This window comes from Phyllobates terribilis, unplaced genomic scaffold, assembly GCF_046119375.1.
Source record: "Phyllobates terribilis strain yellow unplaced genomic scaffold, ASM4611937v1 Scaffold_11__3_contigs__length_659146591, whole genome shotgun sequence".
NCBI lineage: Eukaryota > Metazoa > Chordata > Amphibia > Anura > Dendrobatidae > Phyllobates > Phyllobates terribilis.
Genome location: NW_027362771.1, coordinates 14,967,087 through 14,974,623, shown reverse-complemented (window position 1 = coordinate 14,974,623; position 7,537 = coordinate 14,967,087).

The window sequence follows — 7,537 nt, the reverse complement described above, 5'->3', positions numbered from 1 at the left end:
TGCAATGTCTTTCTGGTATTTCACAATGCAGCAGTTTATTATTTATCATAAACCGCTTATCACACATAAAATGTCCACGAGCCTTTCCAGTGGCAGCTATGCCCACTTGGCTCCAGTTATAGCCTTCAGCAAAGTAACTATAACAATGTCTATATAACGTACCGTTTTTACCTTTTGCCGGGTCTTAACGGTTTCGTTCTGCCACCGCTGTGGCTTTTAGGCTTCCCAGGTGGGGGTCTCCAGGCCTTGTACCTTCGAAGGCTACTGGTATGTCTTCACACTTAACATCCAGCCTCTGCCTTTCAGGACTCTTGTCTTTCAAGCCTCTGCCCACAAGGCCACTGGCATCGCTTACACCTAAGGATCCAGCCTCGACCTTTCAGGCTTCACCAGGATTCACACTAATGGTGTCCCACACGGGAACAGGCCTCACGCCTTACACACCCTGTCTCAAAACTACCAGGGTTTATATATCCTGTAGTACACACACACAGGACCTGTGCTGATGTCACAGTCATGTGACCAGTCACCTGAGGGGAAGGTACATGGTCAGCCAAAGCACATCCTGGACCATTACCGTAATGCTGCAAGTCGCTGCATTACAGGTGGCAAGTTGTACGTATGGGCATCTTACTTGTTGGGGTTATTTTTACATGTTCCTGACAGGAAATTCTTTGGCAGCCTGCAGGCTCTGTAAGAGGAAAATAAGTCAAAGACTTCCCAGCTAGTATATCATCTGCTTATTTGGGATAAGCATGCCGGACAGCAATCAGAGCAAGCTTCAAGTTATTCTTCACTTTTGCTCATACTTTTTCTATCAGTTAGGCCGGACCCTCAAATAGTGCCTGTTCGGTGTTGAGGTTGAGGAAACCAGCTGTATGATTTCAGTCATCTGTTTGTGTGCCAACTAAACAATAACCAGATACATTATGTCCAAAAAATGTGCACCATAATGTTACATAGCACTTCAAAATAGACTATACAGCAAAAAAATACCTGAGAGATATGGATATATAATAGTGTACATATACATTAACTCCTAAGAAGGCAGAAGAGAGCTATGAAATTGTATAAAAATACAATAGTTTATTATATTTAAAAATACATAAAACATGTAAAACAATGAGAGCCTTTAGAAGAGGGGCGCAGAAAAACCTGGTCTCAAATGAATAAATGCAGTAAACCTATAGACATAGCATATCAAGAACAGGGCAAATGCAAAAGTGCTAACAATTAGGCAATAATAGTCATCCTTTTCTGATATAATATATACTAGCCAAATAGAGAGAGATAACCACCCAACCCCAACAGTGATGTAAAGTTCATGCATAAGCAAACTTTCAAAATCCAAATACCATAATTAGAGGGATTACTGCTGCTAGGAAAGTATCAGGCTCCATGTCCCTGCCACCCCGACGTGTGTTTTGCTTCGCTTCTTCATGGGGGCTATGCCTATAGGTCTTCTGCCTTTTCTGAGTTTATGCATGTGTACAATTTTATATATACTGTACATGCAGTATATCTCTGGGATTTTTTTGTTGTAAACAATCACCCGGTCAAGTTTCTGGTGATGCAGTCATTGCTGTACCATCTTGTAGAGCTGCATTTCAAGAAATAATTGTGGTCACTAGGCCTTCTTTGAAGATACCCTGCTGCCTTTTTTTCTTTTATAAAGTGGTTCATGCTCTGTGCTCTAATGTGTAAAGGAATGTAGGCCAATCTCTCAACTTGTAATTGAGTACCAAAATGCACTGCGCAGCAGACATTTGGCGCAACAACAATGGGCAGGTCCAATATATGATTTTCATTGCTCACTGGCTGAATGTTTTTGGGTGGCAGTGATGCATCACAGCAACTGCAATAGGTGGGAAAGCCTTTACGTCTTGGAGTTATATTGTTTTCACCACCAGGCGAGAGTTATCTTTATCCTTCTACACTTCCTCCAGATCCTACTCAACAGAAATGTAAAATGCTGCCAAGTAGTTTTACAGATTGAAAGCATGAGGGACATGTTCCAGGTTACATCCTTCTAGGGGTGCATGAGGTTGAAGAGGAAGAGGAGCAGCAGAAGGTGGATGTGAAGGGAGACATAGAATCGGCAAAGGGAGTGAACAAGGCTGACAGAGTGATAATGATTATGGCAATAACACTGGCCATTACAATCAATCATCACAGCAGGGTGATGAAAATTAACCAACAGGGGTTCAGTCGTACTGGCAAGTTTTTTAAGCTCTATGCTATAATGCATGTGAGATGAAAGGTATATGGTTAATATAAACTAAAGAGATGACTATTGGGTAGGTTGGAAAATGGGGAATTTTTCTAAGTTTCTTAAAGGAAGTCTAAATTGGTGCTTTACCAGGATAAGCTGATTTGCTAAGTTTTTGCTTAGTGGACACCTGATGATTGTATCACTGTTAGTAGGAACCCCTGCAATCCCCACAGACCAAATTGTCCCCTTCCTGTGCCAGTCTTAGGGCTATAACATTAACCTGAGGCAGCAGCAGCAATAACTATAATATATTTGACATGATTGACATTAAATAGTTGCTTCATATGCTATCGCGCCAATCTGACACACTTCACCAAACAGTGAATCTCTGGCTAAACAGAAAGGATCAGTAATACCTAGACTATGTCATTTCTTATGCACATATCCTAATCCCCGATCCCATAGACATATAAATCAGCAGACTGGATCAGTGTGAAGAAAGGTCTCAATTTGCTATAGATGTACAGTCATATCAAGTCTCCAGTATAATGTCAGAGAGGGCATACAATACCATTGGCTTTGTCAAATCCAAGTGGACCAGATTAATCTCTGTCAATGCGGAAAACTTTACATTTGGTGATAGTGAATCAGGCATGAATCAGCATCGACTTTAATTCACCTTGAACAGATGCCAATGGCTAGATTGGCTATACAATCTGTCTACCCGACTTTCCATTTTTTGTCTTCTACATAATTCTGCTGACATAAATGTCAATTATTCATATTATCTACAACATAATAGTACTTCTGCCAGGGCTGCCATTGCTGGTTGTACACTATCAGACATCTCCTTGCCTGTCACATCATAATTCCCTACTGTGCAGCATTAGCCACTGTCACTGCCAATTTACAGCCTCACCATCCACACATGCCCACTGTGTTCTGTAGAGGTATACCCTACTGCAGCTGCCTGAGCTGCCATTTCTGTTATTACTCCTGGCCGAAATTTCCTAACCAGACCCATCCTATATTTCTACTATGCGGCTTCTTCCAATGCCACTGCACAGCCACTCATCTTCTGGCTGCCTGATTTGTTCAATAGTACTATTCTGTACTTCTGCTGAAAAATATACTCTCTTGATGGTATACAAACATCAAACTTTTTCACTTTCAAAACAGCACACCTATTTTGCTCCTTACACAAAGGATTCATTTTTGTTTGGTTTGTGAAAAGCTTTCACTTTTTCATTTACCAAACAAAAAATATGGACTTTTTTTTACAATTTAGGTAAAGTAAGCGTTTGATACAGCAGTGTATGTTTAAATAGGCTGTTGGTCACCAATGATTACCATCTGTTCTCACCTAGCCAAATAAGATGAAATCACCTGGACTTTAGTAAGGTTATGTTTGTGTTAAAACATCTCAAAAGTTTAAAACTGTTCAATACTATCCTAGTACACCTCTGGGTGTTGTACACATATTTTCCAGGCATCTAAAGGCTTTTCAGATTTACTTTTCTTTTGCAAATTCTCAGTAAAAAACTTTTTGGGGGGAATATTTGACAAAGTTGGTGAATTAAAATTTCATATGAACAGCTCATCTCTACTCTGGGAGCTCACCTCTGGGATCGCCTTGAAGCCTGCAGGGAAGCTATTCCAGGTGACTAATTTTGAAGCCATTTGAGAGAATGCCAAGGAGGTATAAATCTGTCACAAGAATAGAAGTGGAGTATTTTGAGGAATAAAAGGTTTAACACATATTCAGATTCATTTTCACACGTTTCCTTACTACTTATTTTCATATGTGTTCCTTTCTGCTTTCAGTTTGAATTTACAATTTGAACATTCCACCCATGACTGTTAGTAGTAGATCTTGGATGTATCACTCAGACATTATCTGGTGGATATGGTGTGGGTTCAGCTTCTGAGCTCGTTCCACACACCCAATCCCGACTTGCGCCTTACATGTGCAGAAGATGTCAGGCAGTGGTTTAAGTTGCTGTAGGCTTCCTGTCAGTCTCTAAAACTAATTTTATTCTTGTATTTTCATAAATTTTTTAGATACATCCCGTTTAAGTCACTGTTATGCCAAATTTAAGCTGCTTTCTTGATGACCCTCATTACAGTATTCCATAATATATTTAATGCCTTGGAAATTTTTTGCACCCTTCTCGTGACTGATAACTTTCAACAGTTAAATGCATTTGCTATGCTGCAAGCTATGGCTTTTGCTGTAAAATGCAACTAAGAAAATGTCAGGAAAATCCCATTGTATGATTTTTACATAATTAATTAGCTTTTAATTGCATGAAAAAAGTATTTGAGAAAAACAGAACTTAACCCCTTCAACCCCTTAATAACATCTGACGTACTAATACGCGTCTGTGCCATGGGACTTAAGAGCCAGACCCGTATTAGTACGTCATCGCGATCGCGCGCGCACACAGGCTGTGCGGGCGCGATCGCCGCCGGGTGTCAGCTGATTGTCACAGCTGACACCCGGTACTATGTGCAGGGAGCGGTCACGCACCGCTCCCAGCACATTAACCCCCGCGATGCTGCGATCGAAGTCGATCGAAATCGATCGCGGCATTGCGGGGGCAAGGGGAGGTGATCGGCGATACTCACCTCCTCTTCCGGCTTCCAGCGCAGTCTGCAAAGGCTTCCCGGGTGTTGCCATGACGACCCGATGTCGTCATGACAACATCCGGGTCACCAGAGAGCAGGAAGATTGCTTGGACATGCGCAGTGCATCTCCAAGCAATCTTCACACTGTGCACTTCTGACAGCCTTCATGGCATAGGGATGGTGCTCCATTCCTGTGCCATGCAGGCGATCAGAAAAAAAAAGTGAAAGTCCCAGAGTGGGACAAAGTAATAAAGTGGATAAACTGTGTGAAAGTGGAAAAAAAAAAAAAAAAAATGTGCAAAAATATTATAAAAAAAATAAAAAAAATAATACACCAAAAATAAAAATATAATGTACCCATCAATAAATATTATTATAAAAAAAATAAAAAAAAAACAATAAAAGTACACATATTTGGTATCGCCGCGTCCGGAACAACCTGACCTATAAAACTATCCTACTAGTTAACCCCTTCAGTGAACACGGTAAAAAAAAAAAAAAAAAAACCAAGCAAAAAACAATGCTTTATCACCATACCGCCAAACAAAAAGTGGAATAACATGCGATCAAAAAGACGCATATAAATAAAAATGATACCGCTGAAAACGTCATCTCGTCCCGCAAAAAACAAGCCACGATATAGCTCCATCAGCCGAAAAATAAAAAAGTTATAGCTCTCAGAATAAAGCGATACTAAAAAATATTTTTTTCTATAAAATAGCTTTTATTGTGTATAAGCGCCAAAACATAGAAAAATGATACAAATGTGGTACCGCTGTAAACATACTGACCCGAAGAGTAAAGCTGCCTCATCAATTTTACCACACGCGGAACAGAATTAAAAAAAAAAAAAAAAAAAAACAATTCCTGAATTGTTGGTTTTTGTTTATTCTGCCTCCCAAAAATCTGAATAGAAAGCGATCAAAAAATGTCACGTGCCTGAAAATGGCACCAATAACAACGTCAAGTCATCCCGCAAAAAACGAGCCGTCACATGACTGTCTGCCAAAATCTGGAAAAATTATAGCTCTCAAAATATGGCGATGCAAAAACTAGATTTTACAAAAAATGCGTCTTTTAGTGTGTGACAGCTGTCAGTCATAAAAACCCCATATGATTCTGGCATTGCTGTAATCACACCGACCCGAAGAATAAAGTCGTCTAATAACTTATACCGCACAAGGAACGGCGTCAAAAATAAACTCTTGGGCTAGGGTTAGGGCTGGGTTTGGGGCTAGGGTTGTGCTGGGGCTAGGGTTGTGCTGGGGCTAGGGTTGTGCTAGGGTTAGGGCTGGGGTTGGGATTTTTTTCAAAAGTAAGAAAAAAAGATGACGATATGGCGACTAGTGTTGAGAGCAAGTGCTCGCTACTTGAGTTTGCATCGGGTGCTCTGGTATGCATTGAGTATCGTGGGTATTTGAGTGACATGCTCGAGTCTCTGCCCCATATGCTTCGCGGCCAAAAAACTTTACGGGGATTGCCTGCCATGCACGAGCGATCCCCGCATGTTTTTTTTTGGGTGTCTAATAACCGTGAAACATGCGGAGCAGGAACTCGAGCATGTCACTCGAGCACACGCTGTACATGGTGCATACCTGAGTACCCGATGCAAACTCAAGTAGCGAGCACTTGCGCTCAAGAATAATGACAACTTATTCAATATGATGACCTAATGTAAACAAATAATGTGCCGTACCTCTGGGTTCAAAATGTTCACTATACACCTTAATAAAATCCTTGAGGGGTATAGTTTCCAAAATGGGGACACTTGTGGGGGAGCTCCACTGTTTAGGCACATCACGGGCTCTCCAAACGCGACATGGTGTCCGCTAACAAATTGAATGGAAAATCGGCTCAAATTTTTAGCGGACGCCATGTTGCGTTTGGAGAGCCCCTGTGTGCCCAAACATTGGAGCTCCCCCACAAGTGACCCCATTTTGGAAACTAGACCCCCCAAGGCACCTATCTAGATGCATAGTGAGCACTTAGAACCCCCAGGTGCTTCACAAATTGATTTGTAAAAATGAAAAAGTGAAAATAAAACACTTTTTCATTTTTATGAATCAATTTGTGAAGCACCTGGGGTTCCAAGTGCTCACTATGCATCTAGATAGGTGCCTTGGGGGGTCTAGTTTCCAAAATGGGGTCACTTGTGGGGGAGCTCCAATGTTTGGGCACACAGGGACTCTCTAAATGCAACATGGTATCCGCTAACAAATTGAATGGAAAATCGGCTCAAATTGTTAGCGGACACCACATTGCGTTTGGAGAGCCCCTCTGTGCCCAAACTTTGGAGCTCCCCACAAGTGACCCCATTTTGGAAACTAGACCCCCCAAGGCACCTTTCTAGATGCATAGTGAGCACTTGGAACCCCCAGGTGCTTCACAAATTGATTCGTAAAAATGAAAAAGTGAAAAAAAAAACACTTTTTCATTTTTATGAATCAATTTGTGAAGCACCTGGGGTTCCAAGTGCTCACTATGAATCTAGATAGGTGCCTTGGGGGGTCTAGTTTCCAAAATGGGGTCACTTGTGGGGGAGCTCCAAAGTTTGGGCACAGAGGGGCTCTCCAAACGCAATGTGGCGTCCGCTAACAATTTGAGCCGATTTTCCATTCAATTTGTTAGCGGATACCATGTTGCATTTAGAGAGTCCCTGTGTGCCCAAACATTGGAGCTCCCCCACAAGTGACCCCA